General features: G+C 44.9%; 1 protein-coding gene across 1 annotated transcript in view; it reads right to left on the reverse strand.

Moving 5' to 3' along the window:
* Window positions 1–19,982, reverse strand: part of ABAT (4-aminobutyrate aminotransferase) — a 52,934-nt gene extending 32,952 nt beyond the window's left edge. The window contains exon 1 of the mRNA XM_008921734.3: window positions 19,881–19,982. The gene's annotated coding sequence lies outside the window, so the exon portion shown is untranslated. The remainder of the gene's footprint in view (window positions 1–19,880) is intronic.
* Window positions 19,983–23,528: the final 3,546 nt, after the last annotated feature.

The following is a 23,528-nucleotide window of genomic DNA, read 5'->3' on the forward strand; positions in this document are numbered from 1 at the left end:
CAAAATAAACATGTGAAGAAATACCCCAACACCACAGATTTCTTATCTAATGACCATCCTCTAGCAAAAACCAAATGCCAGTCTAAGTGAGAAAAAGCTGTTAAAGGGTGAATCAGCCCAGCACCTCTCACAACAATTAACCACCTTGATCGATATCCTCTGTTCAGAGCTATTTATCTGGTCTGTACTGCAATCTCCAATTCCCTCTTTAAGTTTGTTCTTCAAAGTATGACTTTTTAAGAGTCTTTAGGAGCCTGTTAAAATCTAAGGTGAACACAGCTCACAAAAGGAGCAGTGCAAATGTAGTTAGCCATGCCCACGTCTTTACTCCCAGAATGTTATTTATCTTTTACTTATATTTCCCGTTTATCTTAAATTCTTTAATAGTTAAACTACAGTATTCATTAGAGGCTGAAAAATATAATTGGAAATTATACTGGCTTTTTGAAACACTTACAGGGAAAAAAAAATTATTGCAAGAGGCAGCTTACCCCTAATTTTCCTTGGCAGTTGTTATATAAAAAGTTTTACCATTTTCTAGTCCAGAGTCAGAATAAATCATGTAATATCACATGTGAGTATAACTAAACCCAGCATCTTTTCCATCTCCATTAAGCACACAAACTCTCACAGGGGATCAGCTGATGTGACTGGTATCTTTGTCTAAGCATGCATTATTTGGTTATCACAATAACCAATTGAATTTTGCCTCCATAACCCATCTCCTGATCAATTCCCACCGGCCCAGCCTGTTCCAGCACTGCAAGCAGCAGAGGCAGAGTTTGCAAGCCAGCAGAAATCAGCTGTGCACGTGTCAAAACTGCAGCAATGCCACGCTCCAGCACCACTGCTGCTCCAGAGCCACTGCAGGCAGCTCCAGATCCCGTAACATCCAGGCAAAAGACAGCCACCAACTCCACATATCGGACTCTAAACAGGGTGTGAAGGACCTCAAAGAAGTGAGACCCTTCAAAAAAAATATCCCTAAGTCTTCTCTAAATATTTTTCCTCTAATGGCAGCTGTCTGAGCTGGAGAAGGCCATTGGTACAGATGACTGTACAGAGCAGCTATTCTGAAGTGAGTGCTCGGTACCTTAATTTTGCAAATGTATTTGCATATATTTTGTATGTAATTTTGCATTACATAAACACATTCACTGGCAAACACGGTTTAAGTCACAGTCACAGTCTTCTAGCACAAAGAATTATTTTCAGAGAGGAAGCTCAGTCCAGTTTATCAAGCACATGAAACATAAGGATATGTGGATTTTTTAAATGCACAGTGTGGAATTGGATATATTTGTTTTAAACAGCAGCTGTTAAATTTCTGTACCGAGTGATTATTTCTGACAGATAAAGCTAGTTCTAGGAACAACAGTCAGCAGCAGCAGCAGCAGCAGCAGCAGCAGCAGCCTACTGTGAACATAAAAGATGCATTGTTTCCGTGGGTGAACAAGATTCTGTTTCTTGGGGGGAAACTCTGGAAAAATTAAAAAAAAAAGAGGGGCTTGATCCAGATACAAGAGTGAAAATACACGAACTAGGAGTTTGCACAGCAATCTCGCTCTCTAGAAGAGAAGCTAATGCAGCATGACATCCATGTTCCAGACCTGCCTGGGAAAGGATTCTTGGATGGATGCAAAGGTAAAGGCAAACAGAGACATGGACAGATGCAAAGGTAAAGGTAAAAGGAGACAGGGCAAGGCAGGGAGAAGTCAGCTCTGCGGATTTGTGTCTCTTTCTTGAAACTCATGCCAAAGACACAGAAGCCTGTTTGAAATTCATGGGGGCACGTTCATCTGTTCCTCAGCTGCTCCAAACCCATTTACCGGGAACAATTAAGCCGTTTGGAAACTGCAGCACGAGCTGCACAGGGCAATTACTGCACAAGGCTTCACAAAGCGGGTTTGGGGAGCAGGGAGCTAAAGGCAAATTCCTTCCTTTTTCTACCGTTTTTCTTTGCATGACTTTTCTAGGATACACAGCGAGGGTATCCTCATGCTATGCATTAATAGTTGTGAAATTTAAAACATGTCTAACTCTCTCCTGGTCCTATTTGCTTGGAGCCATCTGGATGTGAACCAGCACAGGGCTTGCTGGTGTTGTGAGTTGTGCAAGGGCTGCAGGAGGGTGCAGGGGCTGCAGCAGCCCCTGTCCTGGAGCTCTGCTGTCCCGCGGTGGTGTGGTGGAGGACACATCCCCTCTCTCGGGGGCTCACGGCAGCACAAGCACTGTGCCTGAGTGCAAACCCACCCTTTCCACACCCAGCCTGCCCTGGCATCCCCGAGGTGAGCTGGCACAGACAGTTTGCAAGGAGGGTGTCTCTCGAAGAGGTGAGAAGGCTCTTCAGTTCACAGCTCAGCGTGCTTTGACACTGCACTTTCTGCATCTGTCTTTTAACAGGGGAAGAAACTGCAAATTGAGAGATCAAGTCAGCTGTGGTTCCTGTGACTAAAACAAAAGGACAGTTTTGAAAAGTCTGGCAGTACTCAGATATCTGCGCTGGAATTGTTAAAGGGGGGAAAGTCCTGCTTTGCAGTGTCCATGAACAAGCAACTTTAATGACTTGGGTGATGCAGTTCAAGTATTTTACCTCTAAAACCAGCTCAAGGAGATCCCAGAGTCTGAAACAGCCCCATAGTTTCACAGAGAAATACAAGTGAGGTGGAAGATGTTCTAGGCTGTCATGCATTAAACACAACCATGTCCCTCCATAGACTGCTTTGAGGAAGAATGGGGCAATGTAATGTCATCGTGGTACCTGCACAAAAAGATCCAATGTTTTCAGCACTGCCTGCTTGAAAACCAACCACCCCACCCTGCTTGGGGAGATGGGGAATGTCCACATTCAACAGATCAAAGCAGGAAAAAATTGAATGAGTTCACCAGTTATTGACAGAGCACAGGGTGACGTTAGAAATCCTGACTTACTGCTTTAGCCAATTAAATGTAGTAAACAACAATGTAAATAAAGAGGCCTGCATGCATGTTGATGTGTTTAACTGCAATTCTCTTGGTCCCAGGAGCAGAGTTAAGAGTTCAGTATAGACTATGCAGTTATGAAAGCCTGAGTGCACATAATGAAATACAACAGGTCCTTTTACTTCAACAGGGCTTTTTTCCAAGGTATAGTTCTGAAACAAATTTGAATTAGCTCATAACAGCATTTGTAGGAGAAGTTTGTAAGAGTAACACCAAGAATTTCTAGTCATAGTTAGACCAAAGCTATCTCAAATCATCACAGGAATAGAAAAGTCCTGTTAAGAGGGAGTTGCAAGAAAATTCACATCTAGTGTTTATGTAAGGCTGGCGTTAGATTTTCCATCTATACCAACCCAGCACAAACCACAGCTGAAACCCTCTTCAAGAAGACTTCAAGAAGAGCAGTACCTGGCACCACCCTCATAAGAGGCCACAGAAAAGAGAAAGAAGCTGCTCTTCCCCCACCTTGGTCAACCAAAGGCCCCAGCCTGGCGAGCCTGTGATTGCAGAGCACACAGCTCCCCAAGGAACACCAGCAACAAAACAACGGCAGGGACCCGCAAATGGAAACATGGATCTATCACCAAAATGGATTTTGCAAAAAAAAAAAAAAACCCACTTCACAAGCTGACAGGCTGCTTATACCTCTAATAATCTTAATGGCTTTGTGTAGAACAGGATGTAATTGGAAACTCCATGATTGTACTTAAGTTGTCAAGGACACAGTTGTCATAGTTACAAGTAAAGCTCAAGAGTCGGTTATTCAGGGTTGGCTATTTACTTATTGACACCAACAGAATTGGACACTCCCACTAGTCTTCAGAAGAACAGAAATAGGAAGACTGGTTTTGTCCTTCGAGTCTTGACAAAACAGTAATTATTGCACACAAAAGCATAATAAACTGGTGGGTTTTTGCACAGCTCCCTTCTCTCACTCCACATGCAGCTGGCATTCCAGTCAGTCTGCTCTGAACACTGCAGCACAAGCCTAAAACAACATGTACTTGTTTAGCAAAGGAAACCTCACACCTACAGCTTGTTAGTACTGTCCAGAATCCATCACAACACAGCAATCCCTACCTGCCTCATGGGACCTGCAATCAGGTCAGTGTTGAACCAACAGCAAAGCCAGAACACAAACCTTCAGTTCTTCCATCAAGTTTTAAAACTTATTTACAGTAAGAAGTGTCAAAACATTCATGTGTCCAGGTTCTCCTCCTCCTGTGTCCCCTAGGCAGGGTTTGATGGTTGGATACGAATATATGTTTTTCTTTTTTCTAAACCAAAAAAAAAAAAAACCCAAACCAACCAAAGAACAAAAATCTTTCTGCTGTTGTCCCTCTTTTCCCTCTCTCCAACAAATATTGGGCCAAGGAAAGACTCTTGGTCTATAAACCAATGAATATAAACAGGTAGGAATGCTGTGATTGTGGTACACTAGGATTCAGGTGACCCACTAAACTTTTGAGCAGCTCATTTATGATTCAAACCCTATTGGAACAGCTAAGGTGGGATGAGACATGCCTATGACTTCCCTGTGAAAGAAATACACTGTCTCAGGAAAAGAAAAAATTGGATTGAAAAAGCGTCTGTTAGAAACTGGGCAAGTTCCAGATGCGAAGCCAAAAATACCTACATAAATAGCATAATGGTACATAAATGCTGGTAAAGAACCAAGTACAACTGAACCTATGTTAGCTGAAAAATTCTAAATTTTTCTAAGTAATTTCTTAATAGTTTCCCCTGAAAAAAACCTGCACTTTGATATTTCAGTGAACTTTACCAGTGAGCTACACATAAGAACCTCTCTTCACTTCAAGCCTGCACATTTTGAATCCCTTATTTTAAATGCAGTTAGCAAAAACATATCCAAACCATTTCTGTTCATTTCCACACATTTCCCCACACCAAAACATCCCAGCTCCCAATGGGTTATGGCACAGCCGTGCTTTTCAGATTAGTTGCTCCACAAGCATTCTGTAGTTTAAAAAAAATTCAAGTATTGCAAAATACTCTCAAGTGGAGTTCCCAAGAAAATTCAGTTTTATTTCTTGTAAGATTTTATTCCTCAGCATCCTACCACTGCCTCCTCAGAGGTCAGGAAAACAGCACCAAATAAAAGGACCATTTCTTTTTCTGTGTCCTAAGGCATAAAATAGCTCACTTGGAGGCAGCCTGCACCAAACCAAGGGAAACGTCTTAAGCCGGAGAGTGTGCTCTGGTTTCTCAAGGTGACCCCCATTCCAGCTGAGGACAGAAGGAAGCAGATGCATGCAGATTTCTTTTAAGGGGATCCAGCAAACAAAGTGGGAATAGCTCCCCGTGTTTGTCCGTGACAGGGACACTGTAACACGGCACACAACTGCACCTACAGACACGCATTCCCCTCTGTGCCCATCCCCACCGCGCACGGCAAAGGCACTTACAGCGCTCGGATGCAAACTCCCCGCAGCCAGCCCTGGTTGGAAGTGCTGCTCGCTCCTTTCCTTCAGCTCAGCTCAGCTGCTGTCGGCTCCACTCGTGAGGAATGACATCGCTGCCCGCTCCTGCCAGCCCCCGAGCGCGACTGCCGGCAGCGAGGCCGGGCATCACCCAGAGGGAGCCCGGAGCTGCAGCCCTGCAGCGGAGCTGCGGGGGATGCCCCACTTAATGAAGGTTAATGAAACCAGCTCCTGCTCAGCCACAGCCAGCGCAAGGGAGCACCCGACTCGCCTCAAAACGAGAGCATCTGGCTCTGGCATGTGGGTGTAGCCCGTCAGCTCGGACCCCTGGGAGTGCGAGTTCACCTGAAAGCCTCCTTGGCAGGTTTCTGAAAACATATTCCAGAGACGCAGAGCCAGACTGCATTAACGTCTGAAACGGCTCCTTAGCTTTCAACAATCGTGGGAGTTGAAGAACGCGTCTTGTCCCTAAACCCCTTGATTTTACTCTAGTTTGTAAATATCCCGAGGGTGACACGCGGGCACACATAAAATAACCACGCTTTGGTTCATTCCCCTCAGGTCGTGAGCAGGCAGCACAACCAGCGCACATCCCAACGCCACCTCCTGCTGCGCGCTGGTGGAGACGGGAATGGGGAGACGCAGACACCCACGGGGAATACCAGCAGCCTCCCTTCAGGCCCAGGGACGCAGGGAAAGCGAGCACGGGGTGCCATGGCCGAGGTTTGGATCCATGGCCAGGTTGCCATGGTGCTGGGGGGCAAGAGGGAAGATGCGCCAGAGCGCAGGAAAAGGCTGAGCTGCTTCAGATTTAAATCCCTGTGACAGCGTCTCGGCCGAGCCACTGCACGGTTGCTGTGGCAACCGACGAGTGAAAAATCACAGCGGAAATCTGTAATTATTACAAGCGAGGTGGTGAGTTACCCACTTCAGTAATCAGGGCATTAAAACGGCTCGAGAAGAGGAGGGGGAGGTCTGTGCCCCCCAACAGGCAGGGCTGCACTGCCACAGGGAGCCAGGCACGAGATCAGAGCTGTGGGTCCTGCTTTGGGCTCTATCTCCCACAGGCTCCAGCTGTGGGATGTGACATTTGGGCAGGATGCTTTCCTAAGCACAGGGTCTGGTGCCTGCCTGAGGGGCTGTGACCGGAGCTCCTGAACCCCTGTGCTGCCAGGGGGCAGGTGAGGGAGCAGCTGGAGCGAGCCCCAGACTTGTGCTGCCTCATTCAGCACAAGCAGAATCAGGCGCAAGGAAGGGTCTAAGACAGGCAGAGGCAAGGACAGACATCAGGACAGAAGATGCAATGCCTCCAGGAAGCAGGTAAGGTCCCCAGCAACTGAGTGACTCCAGTTTGTGATGCTCTTACAGCAGCACACTCTTCCTCCCCTTCTCCCTAACAGCAGCAGTATTTGTTTGGTTGGGGTGGATGTTGTGCTGATTACTGTGCTAACACAGGAACCAGGAGGGACAGAAAGTCCTTCAGGCAGACCAAACACGCCCTGCAGCCTCTCCACTGTAACATTACCTGACACAGGTAGTTTACACACCAACACATGCAATGCCAGCATCCACAGAACCTTTTACATCCATTGCAGGAGTACAAGGTTTAAAGTCACCATGTACTTCTCCAGAGCTTTTCTACCTGAAATGGACAACTGATGAGCATCCAGACAAACTGCTAAGGAAAATGCTGTTAACACCAACAAGGAAGAGAATCAGATGTGGCTAATCCTGTTCTGGTACCCTTCTCCTTCACTGTAGGACTGTAGCCTGGGATCCCATGTGAGCAGTAGCAACTGCCAAGAAAGAAGCCCAGATTGTAGTTGTTTATAAGACAGATCCCATACTACTCCTAAGTAACAGGCTGTTGATTTGATCCAAAATAAGGACTGAAGCTGATCCCTCACCTTCTTCATAGTTTAAAATCTGACTGCAAATGACATATTTAAACTGGTCTGTACTGGTTACCAGTCATTAGAACAAACTGCTGCCTCTAAACTGAACCTGTTAACCAGCTAATCTACCACAAAAAGTGCATTAACAGATGGTTAATGCAGGGACACACTACGAAGCAGAGGAGGAAGGACTTAGAACAGTTGTAGGTACTTACAGTGCATAAAACACTGGATCCAACAGCAGTGCCTTGTATCAGTGATTTATTACCACACTTCTTCAGTGAATAATCAGGATCACAGCTCCAAAGGATGCACTCTGGGGAGACTGAGGTATGACAACGAAATTCTTGTGCCTCTGCTGAGTGCTGCTTTAGATGATGTGAAGCTAAATTCATTAAACAAAATTATGTTGGACGAAAAGTACTCCTTACTGCTAAGTGCTAGCAATTTATATGGTAACATTATCCAGAGACTCCAGCCAGCATCGTGCCCCATCATGCTAAGCCATGTCATGTCCAACTGCCTGGAAACTCATCCCCCAGAGACAGTAATTCAGTTGTAGACTTTTATGTGTGGTGGATTTTTTTTGCTTTAATCCTTGCAACAAATGGCTCGACACCAAACTACCACCTCCTAGGCAGAACCTAAGTTATTTTTCAGCCCCTCTGCTCCCAGCACAGCCCCTCCATATCCATAATTATCCTGCCTGGAAGGCTGGATGCACAAAAAGGATGACAATGAGTCTGTGCAAGCCCTGTTGCAGGGCAAAAAAACTTAGAAGTCCCATGTCAGTGATTTTAAGCAACTATAATTACAAAAAACTTCTTTAAGATGTATTAAAAATGTACAGTCCACAAAACTGTGGACTGTAACGAAAAAACCCCATGGACTTCCACTTGATTAATCAAGAGAATATTGGTAATGAGATCTACTTGAACAGTCTGCCATCAGAAAGGATGTGGCCAACCACCCACAGTAAGTACACTTTCTGCACTGATATGCAGCTGTCAGAGGAAGACCCATTACACAATCCTTCATTGGTAGAAAGTAATCTCCAGCTTCAGCAGAACCAAAAGCATGACTTTCCATTGTTAGATATAATTTTCTGTATCAATACTACATACATCCTCCTGAAATACAGTATGACACTACAAGGCAAAATGGGGATCAGATTTTGGCCAGGCTGGTCCACAAGGCCAAGTAAAAGCACAAGGTAAATATAAAGCATATTTTGTTTTTATGGAAAATATTGGCAGGTGTAACTATGTTATCAACTGCTGCATTTCACTGCAAATAATGGCAAATTCCTCCAGAAGCAATTCTACAGCCCTCCTTAACCCCCACCTCACACTCCAGAAAGAATTTGTTTGGAAAAACAAAGCATTTAAAGCAACACAGCTACAGTACTTGAGAAGAATTCAGTATCCAGAAATAGCAGCTCCAAGGTAGAGACAAGATGTCAAAATCCTAAATGTCATATACTCCTGCAAAAAATGGGAACAAAACACATCAGTATCCCAAAGCAGAAGGCAAGGCACACCAGGATACTCAGCACCAAGTCCTAGTCCTCTTCAAAAAACAGAATTGCCACAAGACTCAACAGCAGGGTCTCAGGACCCCAAACTTGCATGAAGAGAAAAAGCAACAGCCCTCTTAAGAGCTTGTTGTGTTTGGAGAAAAAATAAAGCACAAATTGGAGTGTCAGATCAAGTTTTAGGTACTGTGAGCAGTTCAGTTTAAGATATATTAAACAATATTTCAATGCAGTTGAAGGAAACAAAGTAAGACTATAAGAATGTTGACCCCAAGTTAATTATAAAAATCTGAGCAAACGATTTGGAGGCAGAAGGATAAGAGTCTTATTTGGCCAAAGAGGATTACCATGAAAGGCAAAACAGAAAATAAAAGGGACAACTGTGATTGCTTAGCTTTGCAGGAAACCCATCACACTGCAGCTTTTCCAACCTGTGGCTGGTCAGAAGACTGCTTCCTGCCCTAGCACATCCAATAACACTACACTCAGTGTACAGAGGCAGTTTTTCCTTTGTAAAAGAAGTAAAAAGCCTCATGAACAGAGTTCATGAGTGGAATTCACCACAATCAATACCACTGACTCCAGGGATTTCATTTGGTGGGCAGATGCCCTGATTAAAAAAGTCAGAGGTTGTGAGTGTGTGAGGGCACACCTGAGCTGCACCCACACCACCCACTAACCAGGGACTAGAACAACTTACACTGACACAGGGAGAGGGGGATCACCCCCCTCTGGCCTTCAGATGTCAACTGCTTTAATTCCCACTGAACATCAGAACTTCACATTCAGAAGAAGGAAAGGGACACAGGATTCAAGCACAATTACTATGAAATTCTACTATTCAAAAGTCCTATTACTGCCTGTTAATTCAGGCAATAGGTAAAAAAGAACAGCAGTTGGGCTGCTTTCAAAACAGTTTAGAAGACACAGTTACCTACACAGTGTTAAAAACACTCTGTGACTAAGTTCCCTAGTATGTTTAGAAAATTATTTTTGGGCTCCAGATGGAGAAAGAAACTAGTGCCAACCTGATTCAGCAAGATATGTATTTCTCAAGTGGTCCCTCTTCCTTTGCTGGGCTCATTCAAAAAAATTAGAGTTGTGAATGAGCTAAAGCACTCTGCTGAATTAAAGGCAAGGTAGAAAAACTGGTAACTGGGAGACACACTGAAGGTTCCCAAAATCTGAAAGTTACTCACTAGGGAAAAATCCATAAGGCTGCTGCATAAACTGCACTTATTTATTTTTTATATATTGCCTGTTTGACAAAACTAATTGTAACATTTCACACAAGTACTAAATACCTGGACACAAATTTGAGGAGATAAATTAGACTTTAATAAGTGTGCTAATGGCTAAACTAATTGGTAAAGTCTCTTTGAGGTACATCTCTACTGCACCCTCCACTCTTGGGGTAACACTGACACCCATGTAAGAGACTGAGTGCTGTTCCTTCAGTCTGGTATGTAAAAGCCATGAATCACATCAGAGTGAAGATTCCATGAAAATAAGTAGTTAAAAAGTATTGGCAAGTTTTGGGAAGGCTCCTAGATCTAGACAAATCTTTATAAAAGTTCCACCATGAGTTGGGCAAGTCCAGCTTAGCTGCTGGAGCCAGAAAAGAGAGACCTGGAACCCAGAAACTGTTGGGGGAATCCTTGTGTAACTGATGCTCAGAGAGGCTGCACAAATTGAGAGTGGGAACAGAAAAGCCCAGGATATTATGTTAGCTGCTTCTGAAATCACAGAAGATACCTACTAATTGCATTTAATAAAGGAGAAGGCCCATTGGACTGGAACTAGAGACACATTAAAAGCAAGAATGGAAAAAAACCTGACTTTTAAAGACTTGGGAGCAGACCCACTCCAGAATATTCTCTTGCACCCACACTCCAAGCATGTTTTGAAACCTTGTGAAAAGTATCCAAAGCCAGCATCCATGTCACCACCCACTGACCCATATCACCATGACTGACCTGTGTCACCACACACCTCAGCTCCTGCACCAGCGTTTCAGAGCAGCTCTGTGCTGGCTCTATCCATTTCCAGCAGCCAAGAGGGACACTGGACATCCTGCAGCTCCCCAAATATCCCATAAGGCACATCCATGGGTGCTACAAAGAAGTATCCCTTGGCTGTAAAGATGAATGTGAAGTAACAACTCAGCTGGCAAGACCACCAGCCTTAGAATGGTGGGACAGGTAGGAAATGGTGCTTTCTGTCAAATACCCCAAAAATACTGGACCAGGGGCAGAGAAAAGCATTTACTGGTGCAGTGGTATGGGGTGCAGCCACCCCCTCTTTTGGCACTGTCAACCAGCCTGCCCTTGTAATGACAATACTGCCACAAAGGCACTAATAAACACTAAGAATGGCTGCTGCAGTAAAATAAGATCAAGGACAGTCTATTGTTGGTGTAATTTTAAGCAGCTCCCTGAAGTTACTCCAGGATGAACACAGTCAGTACGGAATAAGGAGCCGGTAGTTAGGTTAAACAGCTTGTTTATTTATTTAACAAAAACCTCTTGTGGGAAATGTTTATCTTCCTAAGGGTAGCTCATGAAAGTGAGCAGCACCAGCACAGTGGGACAGCGAGCACTTCCCTTCAGAGCACTGCCCTCACTGGTGCTTAACCTCTCACTGTCATAGGGGCTCAGAAAAACGGCATATTTTTCTTCTTCCTAAAATCAGTTTCACCAAATGGATGCAACTGCAGGATTTATCAGTGGTCAGATAATTCTTTACAGAAGATACAACATCACGTGCTTTGTCAGCCTTTAGAACACAGAGTCAGAATTATCTTAAGCTGCCCCTTTTCCCTCTTTGCTGTTAACTAGTGACAGTAGCTGAAAGAGATAATCAGAGGCTGGAGTTTCGCAACAGATGAGAAGAATGTGGCTGCAAGCCTGCAAATCTTGCTCACCAGCCAGAGCAGAGGATCAGTTATGCAAGGCTGCATGTGGATTTTGACCAGATGTAACAAACAGTCCCTTTCTCCTCTCTTTTCTATTTGGAACAATAAATCTGGAACTGTGAGCCATTTCCTATCATTTATCAGATCACTCTGGAAGCTGATTTTCTCTGCCCATTTTCTGGAAAATAAATAAATAAATTGCACTTTCTGCAAGCATTGCATCCAGAAATTATGTACTGTGTGACTTTACCAACCTTGGGTTTGCAGGGGTAGTAGCACCTTCTTGGCCTCTTTTCTGAAGAATTCCACTTTCATCCAGCTCTCCTGTCACCTGCATGGCTCAGTCTCCCATCCACACTAGAGAGATTCCTAATTTGGAAAAGAAATATCACCAAACCCTTCACAGTGTTCAGTGTAGTCACAAGTTGAGCTCAGAGAAAACGAGGTATGCCAGTGAAAGGAGACAACTGAGCACTGTGAGGAAGGAGAGCTCCATCCAGAGTAGCCACCACACTTGACTCACTGTTGAAACATCACCTACCTATGGAACCCAAGGTCATCATCAGTCCCACCATTTTGATCTAACAAAGTCCCATTACACCAAAATCTATGGAGAAGTAAAACTACAAACTCTAAATTCATACACAATCTGGTAATGGTCCAATTTTTATGAATAAATTAACAGCAGGAATCTTACAGCCTACATCAGAAGAGGTGTTTTCCAATCACCTTCTTGGCCAAGAAGAAAGAATGTTACTGATGAGAAATTAAGCAAGTAGTAACTGATCTCCTGTTACTGCCAAAAGGAACTGGAATTTTGGATTTCATTATTGAAAGAAAAAAAGGACAAGATTTGTCAGCTACACACAGCGACACACAGATTGTTGCTGGAATCAGTAAAATCCTTCCTAGTCAAAGGTTCCATAACATCCTGAATCCAGCCCCAGCACTGCTTGTCATTGTCTTCATTTGCCTTTTAACACCAACTAGCTTTTCTTCTGCTTGTCTTCAGCTGTTTTTCACAGTACCCAGGGCAGAAGCATCATGTTACAGCAGATACAGCAGCCCCTCACAACACCCAGAGCCCAAACCATGGAACAAATTGAAGATTTTCACCCCTGTAACTCATTACCTGGTAAAACTGCCCTAAAAACAAGGAGTGTGTTCATCAGAGCCCAGCACATCCTCTGCTTTGCTACCTCCACCAGCACACTCTGATTGTGTAATCCTACTTCTCTCTCCAGGAAGCTGCATTGCAGCAATAGCTGTGGAGCAAAAAACAAGGTTTGCTTTATACTGGAGCTGAGAGGAGAGAACACAGCAGTGAATGGCAGCACAGCCCATACAGGTAAAACACATCCCTCACCCTGCAGCACAGTCCATACAGGTAAAACACATCCCTCACCCTGCAGCACAGTCCATCCAGGTAAAACACATCCCTCACCCTGCAGCACAGCCCATACAGGTAAAACACATCCCACACCTGTAGATGGTCCCTAGAGGAAAACCACATCCCTCACACCTGCCATGGGGGACCTGCCATCACTGTCCTTGTGCTCAGCTTTTCCTGAAGTGATGCAGTTGTCAAGGATGGAGGAGTCAAGGCCTCCAGCCTGTCCACAGCATCCTGTGGCAGGATTAAGCTCTGGCCTGTTGCCATGAAGCATCTTATGCCTGAAATCTGTCCCGTTATGCCAGAGCAGTTTGGTTTGGTTTCTAACAGCTTTTTAACCTGCCACGTTCTCCAATTCCCACTGAGGCCATCGTTTATATAATCAGATTTATACAGTGAGCTGTTAAAAAATGCTTTAATCCAAACTTGCTCCCTCCATCCTACTCCCAGTGTCCTGATTTTTTTGGGTGTACATCACAAGACTAGTATCAAGCAAGCACCTGGTGAAAAATATGTCATTCATGACAGATGTGGAAAGAGATGTCAGAGAGGAACAAGATGGTTGGTTCCCATTATTTGACACCTGACATGAAGAGGACAGACAGATTAGCAGGAAACACAATACAAACAGAAAAAATATGACTGCTAATAGCTTACACCAAGCTTATTTAAAATACTCAATTTTCATGTTATTTACGTTATTTATTCACATTTTTGTATTACTGCCAGACCAATCAAAACATATGAGTTGATTTCAGTTGTTTGCTGTCAAGGGATGCTGCCAAGAACCTCCACACACTCCATCTTTCGTTAAAAGAGGCAGTCAAAATTGGCATGCTGTGGTGATGCTCATAGTCTTTAATCAAGATTGAGCTTGATGAGTTACAAAATGAGGGATATTATTATTTCCTTTCCCTGCAAACCAATTTTTTCCCTCTTTTCCTCAGTGGCCTCTGTAAGTCTACGTTCTCACATCGCTTCATTGAGAAAGGAAAACTGCTGGAAGGGCAAGAGGTGACATCTCTTGTGAAAAAATCTGTAGGGTTGTTCATATGCTGGGGAGGAAGAGGAAGGGTTGATTTAATACCAAGACTACAGGCTACAAAGCTAGCATGAAATCATCCAGCACTGGGTACAGATTTCCATAAGGAACTTGCTGCCTTGTGCTTTGCCCAGTACGAGGCTTACAGATGGAAGCTGGATACTTTAAAATTGAGTCAAACATCAAAAATAGGACATCATGAAAACATCATCACTAATTTATATCTTCTCCCAGCACCCACTGTTCTGTTCTGTGAGAAACCAGTGATGAAACCAAGGCTACAAGGGGAGGGGAGGGAAAAAAAAAAAAAGCCATGAAAAAAACCCAATACCCCAACAAACAACTAGAAAGAAAACCTTGTGCTGGCAATCCACACCTTGGTAACACCTTTCCACTTTTCCCATAAACACATCACAGTGCTTTCTAGCCATCCAGCTGACCCACAGGTAACCTGTGTGCTCCAGGCTGAGCTCACTCCTCACTGCTTCCCTAAGTTTATTCTATCCCCCTTCCAATCTCCCTTTCCACATGAGCAGGTCTTTTACCCACCAGGCCAGTCTACGTTCTGCTGTGCCTCCCACAGAGCTATAATGGTCTTCTAGACAAAAGGATTTGTTTTTAGAGCTGACAGGTAGGATTAAGAGTCCTTGAAACAGATCTGAGACACCATAAACACAAGGGCTGGAAAGCTGTGTGGGAGGACTGGTGGAAAGGGAGAGTACATCACGCTGATACTGCGGGCAGGCAAAAGGCTTCAGGAGAGAAAATCTGGTGCTCGTGACATGCAGATGACAAAAGAGATGAAAGGAAGTGTGAGAAAGACATGGTGATCCATGTATCCAAGCTCCCAAACATGGCTGGTACAGCTGGGAAAGCGGCACCATCAGTGGGGAACAGAGAGCAGACCTTGACACGGGAACCTGAACCCAAATCTCTGCTGACCCAGCAAAAAGGGAGTCAGCACAAAATAGGAATGTGCTACACACCAAAGGAAGCACATGCAGGTTTCTCCCAAAACAGCAGTCTCCTCCTGAGGCAAAGGGACAGCTTCCTGCTGGGAAGGCAGCATCTCAGGGATGCACTCCCAACACTGTTGCCCTTGTGTGGACACTTCCAACACCAGCCCGTGCCTGCCAAGCTGGGCTAGGAAAGGGCACGTTGTCATATCCCAAACAGGCCAAGGATTCCACCAGTGTATTTCAGCAGGTGCCAGGTAAGGATTGCTCAGTCTCTTTGCTGTCATCCAGCCAATTTTCAAGGTACACCAGCTTTCAAACTTCAGGCATTTTGAGGACATTGTTTTGCAACTGTTGCACCCATATATAATTCTGTGTTACTTAGGAATTTTTTAGCAATGTATTTTCATTTGTAAAATTAAAACTGAATTTTGTTTGGAGATGGCAAGGGAAATTCATTCGGGAATAAGGGATATTTTAAAGTGTTTGAGATAAGGAAAGCTGGAGACAGGTTGAGAAGTTGTTTTACTCTCAGAATTACAGCTGTGCACTAAACTAGTAAGTTTGGCACTTCATCCTGTCACCTGGAATGCACTTGAAACATACTGAGTTTTTAGATTAATCCTTTAGCAAGCTGCAGTACTACCTCCAGAAACACCATCAGAATTAGATTTTAGTGTTTAGACTACCAAGTTTCACAAGAATCACAAGAAGGCAAACACTCTCTGCCAATGCCAAGTTGCATTTCAGCAAAATCATAAAATCTAAACGGGAAACTCACCAAGTCTGAAGCTTTATTGCCTTTAAAGTGCCTTACACCTTGGCACAGAATATTATATAGTACACTCCCTTCAGACAGTGCCCCAAATAAGAGTTTGATACAATATAAGCCCTCATCTACACAAATATTTTATTTCCTCCATTAAAATTGAGGTTCACTAAAATAATGGCAGAAAAGACAATACAAAGGGGCATTGCTTAAGTATGAAGAACTAAGTTCATATTTCTTCAAGCTGTCAGCATTCTCTTACTAAAGGCAGTACTTTAGTTGAGTGGCTTTAGTGCTTTCTCAAAAGTAGATGTTCCTCCACTGGACAACAAGAGAGACAACCTTTTTCTGCAACACATAAGCAAGGTTCCTACCTCATTCTTCTGCTAAATTTCTAGTACTGGCTAACTACGTGAAAATAAAAATATTTTGTGAAAGGAAAGTAAGATATTTTGTGAAAGTACAAACAATCTAATACAAGGCTGCAGTACAGAATCCTAGTCCCACAGATCAGAGGAGAGCCTGAAAGCCACAGAAATAGTTTACAACAGTATTCTCTGTTTTATACACTTTGCATGCTTTGGAAAACCCCCAGAATACTGCTGGTTTTGCACAAACACCATATGACTGAGAAAATATCACTGTCTCTGTTTTCCTGGCCCATAACTGTCATTTCAGACAACAGGACTGTGATCTGATAAAACAGATCCCAAAATTCAGAAACCAAGAGGGGACAGAGATGGATGGCTTTCAAGGCTGGGAGAATTAACTGCTTTTAGTTGGTAGCAGCTCTGACCCCTAAGGCAACCTCTCCTGTACATAAAGAAAAGAAATTTGAAAGCAGATCAGTCTGGAACAAGAACAGGGTGTTTTCAGCCCCAGGAAAAATAAATCTGTTACATAACTTTTAAAGCATATCCATCCTTCCATAGGCAACAGGCCCACAGTGATAATTATCTGTGTGGTGGATTCCCAATCTTTTCAGCTGCAGTGCTCCTGATGTGTCATTTTTGCATCACTTACCTGTGCTTTCACAGCTCCCCACACATCAGTACCAGCTGCTTTTCTTCTGATGGAATCCAGCCCCTTTCTATTACTTACTCTTTCAAATGGGATAAGATACCTCACTATTTGATTCAGACTTACCATTATGCCTGAAAAACTCTTAAGAGCTTATAAAGAACTGTAAAAGAAGAGCAGGCACTACCAGAAAAGCCTCCTTGAACAGAAATGGTGCGCAGAGATGGACAAGTTGCCACATACAAGGAGGCATAAAATGGTCTTTGAAAATTGTAAAGAGGAGAATTCTACGTCTTACAAGAAATGTGAGAATTACTCCATCAAGATCTATTCCTTTCTCCTCCCTGCTCACAAAGGCAAAGCCAAGAGCAAAGGAGATTCATCCGAGTTCAGAGTCCCCATTTGATCTAAAGTTTCTGGTATACAGCCAATCCAGTAAGATTTAAAGATACAATTGGGTTGTATCTTTGCAACAGAGATACAACATTGAATGCTAAATTGTTCATATAGGATATACTTGTATCACCACTCAACAGCCCTTTTCTGAGACACTTCCACAAGCTGTCTTCATTTGGACAAGAAAGAAAGGGAGTTTAATTTGTGCTTGAAACAGCTAAACAATTTTTAAAGCAATTCTGGAATAGACTCTCAATCCCAGAAGTCATAAAACGAAGCTAGGAAGCCAAGAACCAGATCCAATTTGTCCTAGAACAGCTGTGACACCTTCCTCATTCTGTGACCCTCAATGTTACAATCACTGAAAGTACAAAGTTAAGCAGCAGTAGAGGCACATGTCATGAGGTGACCTGAGCTGCTTTCGTCCAGGCCCAGCACTCAGAGCACAAGGCCGGGGCAGGAGCTGTCCCTGTCCCACCTGGCAGGGCTGTGATCTGTGCAGCTGAACCTGCACACACGGGTACCTACTGCTGGGCTGCTGCCCACTGCACCTGGGGGGGACACAAGGCATGGTATAAACTGCTCTCAAGCTTTGCTGTCAAGCACCACACCAACCAGACAGGGCAAGGGGAATCACCTGGAGAACTCTAAGGGGCAGCAAGAGCTGGTTTGAGTGTGTACACACATGGCTGGCAAGCATCTGAATTCCTGTCTGCTTCTGAAAGAATCCAGATCAGGATGTTCTCCTTTCCCAATGACAGCACAGCTGTCAGCAGGACACCTTCTGATTTGCTTGGTGTTTATTTGCATGCTGTGCTTGCTTACTGCCTCCTGGGCATAAATATCCAATTTTATCTACTTATTTCAGTTTATTTTGTGTCTGAATGCACAAGACATCTCACAGTACAGTATGCCTCTAAGGCTGTTATTCATCAGAAGACTAAAGGTCTAATAAAAGACGCATAGAACAGTTTTATTGCATTTTCCCCCACGCATTTTACAAGGGTCAGCTCATCTCATAACACCGTACACTTACAGACTGAGCACTCCTTTATCTGCAGATGTCTGCATCACTGTCTTCTGCACTCCAGATTGTCCAAGAGGTACCACACAGACAGACTGCAGACACAGAACACCTGAACACTGATTCTGAGCCCAAAAGGCTACCCAGCAGGTAACTTGCAGTAACAGCTTTCTTTCCCTGTATCTATTCCAGTTTCCCCATCTGTACAGTCACTCCAGTGACATTGATCTCACTGAGAAGTGCTTTAAACACTAAGGATGAGAAACACTACAAGATCCAGATATTACCCCTTTGCTGTGCTTCAGTATGGTGAGCTATGACCCATCAGTGACCTCCAAGCCGGCACTTGTAACTCCAGTCAGAGAAGACAGACTGCCTCCCAGACACAATTTGCCCAATATTGGCATTACAGTAAAAACAATTACAGTAAAAAAACCCAACAAAACAATGCAACAAGAACTGCAAAAATACCAAATCAATTTATAACACAACAACCAGATTGTAACAGGATTCAATAGGTAATTTCCTTCCTGTAGAGCTTCCAGAAGGTAACTCTTTTATACCAGTTGGTTTTCAACCTTTATCAAATTCCTTGTGCCAAACGATAGGAGCAAAGATCCTTCTAAGAACCCACACCCATCATGTGTGCCTTTGAACTGCAGGGCAAAATCCAGCACCATTCATTACTGATTACAAAATTACTCGGAAATCTCCCACAGCAGTTCAGTTTCTCTGTGCATCATTCCCTTCACTATATTCCATAAACAGAGAAGGGGAATCACAGAGGCAAAAGCCAAGCCGGGAAAAGGCAAAGCTCTGGCTGAACAGCCCCACGCTGCTTTAAGCACAAATGACGGCAAGGGAAGTGAAACCAGGGATGTCTCAAGGCAAAGCCTGAGCAAGCCCCAGCTGGAGAACAGGAGACCGAAAAGAACCTCAGCTGAGGTGCAGCACCAGGCCTCCACTAACACCATTACTCAGCTGCCTGCAGCACCTCAGCCAGGCGACAGCTGCACGCAGAGTCAGCCCCGCTCTCCCCGCGTACGCAGCTGGTTTTCTCACGGGTTTTGTGCCCTCGCCTTCCTTTTCCCCCCTTTCCCTGCCGCAGGTCCGTGCCGGGGCCCACCCGCTGCCCGGGCACAGAGCATCACGAACCCGCCTCCTGCTGCGGCCAAACACCCGGGGAAAACAACAACCCCTCCTGCGCTCCGCGGTCCCCCGGGACGGCTGCCGGGATCCAGCACCGCGCTCCGGCCCGGCAGGGCAGGGACGCCCGAGCGGGCAGGACGGCACCAGCCCTGCGGCCCTGCACGGAGCCCTGGGGACCGCGAGGGACGGGCATCAGCGAGGGGCTCCCCCGGCAACGCGGGATGGAGGCGGTGAGAGAGCAGGGGGCCCCGCGGGGAGCCCGCTCGGAGCAGCAGCGGGTTCGCCCGGCCGGGAGCGCCGCGGGGCGGAGGCAGCCCTCCTTCCCGAGCGCCCCGGCCGCGGCCCCCCGCGCGGTTCCGCCTCACCGGGAGGTGCGGGGCTGCTGCGTGTCCTGCGGCGGCCGCGCTCGCGGCGCTGGTCCGGGATGCGCTGGGCTGGCCCCGCCGGGCTGGGGATGCGCTGGGATGCGCTGGATGGACCCCCGGCCCCGCCGCCGCCCCCCGCCCGGCCCCGCGCGCCGCAGCCAATCGGCGGCGCCGCCCGCGGCCCCGCGCGCCGCGGCGGGCCAATGGGAGAGCGCGGCTGGGGCTCCGCCCCAGAGGGGCGGGCCGCGGGGCTGAGGGAGCGCTGAGGGCACGGCGGGCACGGGCACGGAGCGAGCCCCGCTGGGGCACGAGCAGCCGATTATCCCTTGGGAAATGGCCTTCCAGCCCTGCCCTGGCCGGCCCCGCTTCCTACACCTCCGTGCGCCGCCGCGCATCCGTTTCCTAACCCTGACGGGAAGCTGTGGCTGCGCTGTTACAGCTCCACCTAGACCCGCTGTCCTCTCCGTGATGCCCCGTATTTATTTACCTGGTGCCCCTTGGGACATAGTTAATTTAGCAAACGCAGCAACACGAAAAGTCTGATTTGGACTTCTAACTCACATTAGAAATTCAAATTGACCTTAGTAGGATGTCAAACTCCAAATTTAAACCCCAAGCCTTCGTCAACGTTTAAGCCCGACCTAGAACAAACGTGTTTTTCTTGTGGGCAGAAGGGGCTTGTAGCGCTCGCTGCACTGCACACAGCAGTGACACGGCACATGAATCCTCCTCCCCAGCCCCGTGCATGTCCCTACCATTGACACGGGCCAGAACTGGGTGAGATTAAGTTCACAGCAGAGCTGATCCATCAGTAAATCTCTAGCCAGGATTCCATCCTCTCTGAAGACATCAACAATCAACTCTCTCTGCAGTGTGGGAGTGGGACTGCTGACCAGGATGAAGCTTAGCAATAGTTTCCCTACAAGCAATAACGAGCCCTTCTGCTCAGTCACTGCTTAGTTCGTCTACAGCAGACACAAAACCACCCTTGAAACTCCTACCCAATAATAAATATTATTATGTATATGGTCCACAACAGAACCTACTGCAAGCATGTTGAATTGTACCTGGACTCTCATCTCACAGAATTCTAGGTCTCATGCACGGTCTTGGTTTTCTTTGAGCATCTGGAGCTGTTCTTTTTGCTGCAAAAAACAAATTTGCAGATGATGTTACAGGACCTTTCTGTTCCTGCAGACATCACTCAAGACTGGGCCATTTATGCCTCTTTATTACCACTTATCCTGCACAGAACCCTCACATCTGTCAGTTTATTACAGTAAGAAATATTTAATGGTCCAAAATTGCAAAGAAGGTGGCAGTTTAGCCATTAAGATGGCAGTAAGCCATTTGTATCAGAAAGGATAACGAAGCACTAGAACAGATTACTGGGAGAAATACAGGATGTCTGTGATGAGAACACTCATCAAGATTCTCAGGTGAATGTGATTCTGCTTTGAGGGGAAAATAGAGCAGATAATTTCTTGGTGTCCCTTCTGATCAATCTTCAATGTAAACCTGTTACTGATAACCCATAGAACAAGAACTGAGTAAGGCCATTTCAGAGCTGTAAACTTTACTTTTCTCATGGTATCTTCTGCCCAACTCCCTGTTAACTTTCTTGCCTAATTCATTATATGTACTTCTACTCATCTTTGAGGCAGGAGTTATGTTACTTTTTAATTATTATTAACACCTTACTCATCACTATCTGATGAGCATTCCCTTTGAATATTTGCTCAAGAAGCTTAGAGAATACACTCACTTTGCTGAAGAAGCAAGGGATATTCCTTCTTATCTCCTGCCACCAGTGGCGCTGGCTTAGGCAAGCAATCTGTAAACACACACACATATATGTAGATATTTTGTTACTGCCTTTGGGTGCTGGTATTGTTAAAGAAATTCCGTGTGCCATCTGCTGGGAGAAACCTTCTCTGAGGCAAGGTGCTACACTGACACAGCTGACTGCCCTGCTGGCAGCCTGAAGAGGCTGTTATTTTTCAGGAGGACCCTTTATTCTGTTAATGCATCACCTTCCAGCAGAGATGTGCAGGATACACAGAGAGTCGGGGTCAGGATGAGTGCAATAACAGCAGGATGAAGTCTGTAAGAGAACACAAGCCTTTAGATACAAAGGCTTGTCACACATAACAACACAGGACAGCCTGGCAGCAAGAAGTAGCTCATTTTCAAATCCTCCTACTTGACTTGAACCTACAAAGTTTTCAGGTTATGAGTGCCACGATCACACTGAGGAGGTGAACTGCATTTTAAAGACAAGTTGCTAAGCATCAAGTAAATAATCCTCAACTTACTTTCAGATTGAAAAATCTCTACAAGTTTATGAGACAGGGAGCTATCCTTGCCATGTCACAACAAGCAGATACACAGGAATTCAGCATCCACTTCTCAGGAGCAATCTTCAGTTTTCTGTACCCAACACTCAGCAACAACTGCCTTTAAAATCAACACCAGCATTTGTCCTACACAGTCCTGGCAGTCTGACTACAGCTGTGTTCTCAGGCACATGACTGAGGTAAATAAATGCCATGCACTGCCACGTGTTAAGAGTAGACTTACACATAACTCCAAAGTGGATCCAACTATACATTGCCATCAAAATAGTTGGCCTGCTCTCTCTTTATATGCCCAGAAACAAATCTCTACTGATGGCTTTGACTGGATCACAGGAGTCAGTTGGATTAGATCTCATTGATCCAGTGGAGAAATACACTTGCAATTAGGTTTCCTTGGAATCAAAAAAATCTGACTCAGATTGCAAAATTGCTATAGCCAACACTATGGAAGGGGATAATATATAACTAGGATATAAAATAAGCACAATAAGTAAGGAATCTCAAACACACAGAAATATTTCTCCAAGTTTTAAGATGCTGTCCATCAGAATGAAAAAACAAAGCAAACAAACAAAACAAACCCAGGAATGCAACCACCACACACAAAGCCCTTAGTTCTCTCTGGTGAAAATGGAAAAGGACTGGGACTGGTGGTGGATGTAAAAGTTCACAGAACAGTCAAGTCAATGAACAGACAATCTCATGATAGTTATCTGCTATAAAACTTTGAGATCCAGTTTAAGTCCTGATCTTCTAACGAATGAAAAGTCCCTACCACGCATACAAAGTTACATCCATTTTTTCCTAGAATGTTTCCTGAATGTTCCAAACTGCTAGAGGCAGCCTCCTAAAGCTACTGTTAAAAAGTAGGTGATTAAACACCACCTTTTTTTCAGGATAATTTCCACTCTAACTTCATCTCCAGTACACACATCTGCAAGTCTAGGTGAGAAATGCAGAACCACTCATTCAACCTAAACTGTTACTCCGAAATACAATATTGTTAAACCAGAAAGGAACAGGGTGTTTAACAAACTGTAAAAATGTTTTGACTCAAAGTGTTGTACAGCAGATGGAGCTACAAGTATAGCCCAAGAATAGCCACCTACACTTGAGAACACTCAGTAATGATAAATATAAAGGATGTATCCCAAAAAGTATATTCAACAACTTTCCTTTCTACTGCAAAAGAACACACAGACATTCACAACAAAGCAACTCTGAAAGTTTCACATCAACAAAGACTGAAAAGAAATAAAGGTAATTAGTTAATTCGGTAATTTTTACTTTG

Source organism: Manacus vitellinus, unplaced genomic scaffold (genome assembly GCF_001715985.3).
Source record: "Manacus vitellinus isolate BGI_N305 unplaced genomic scaffold, ASM171598v3 scaffold_12_pilon, whole genome shotgun sequence".
Taxonomy (NCBI): Eukaryota; Metazoa; Chordata; class Aves; order Passeriformes; family Pipridae; genus Manacus; species Manacus vitellinus.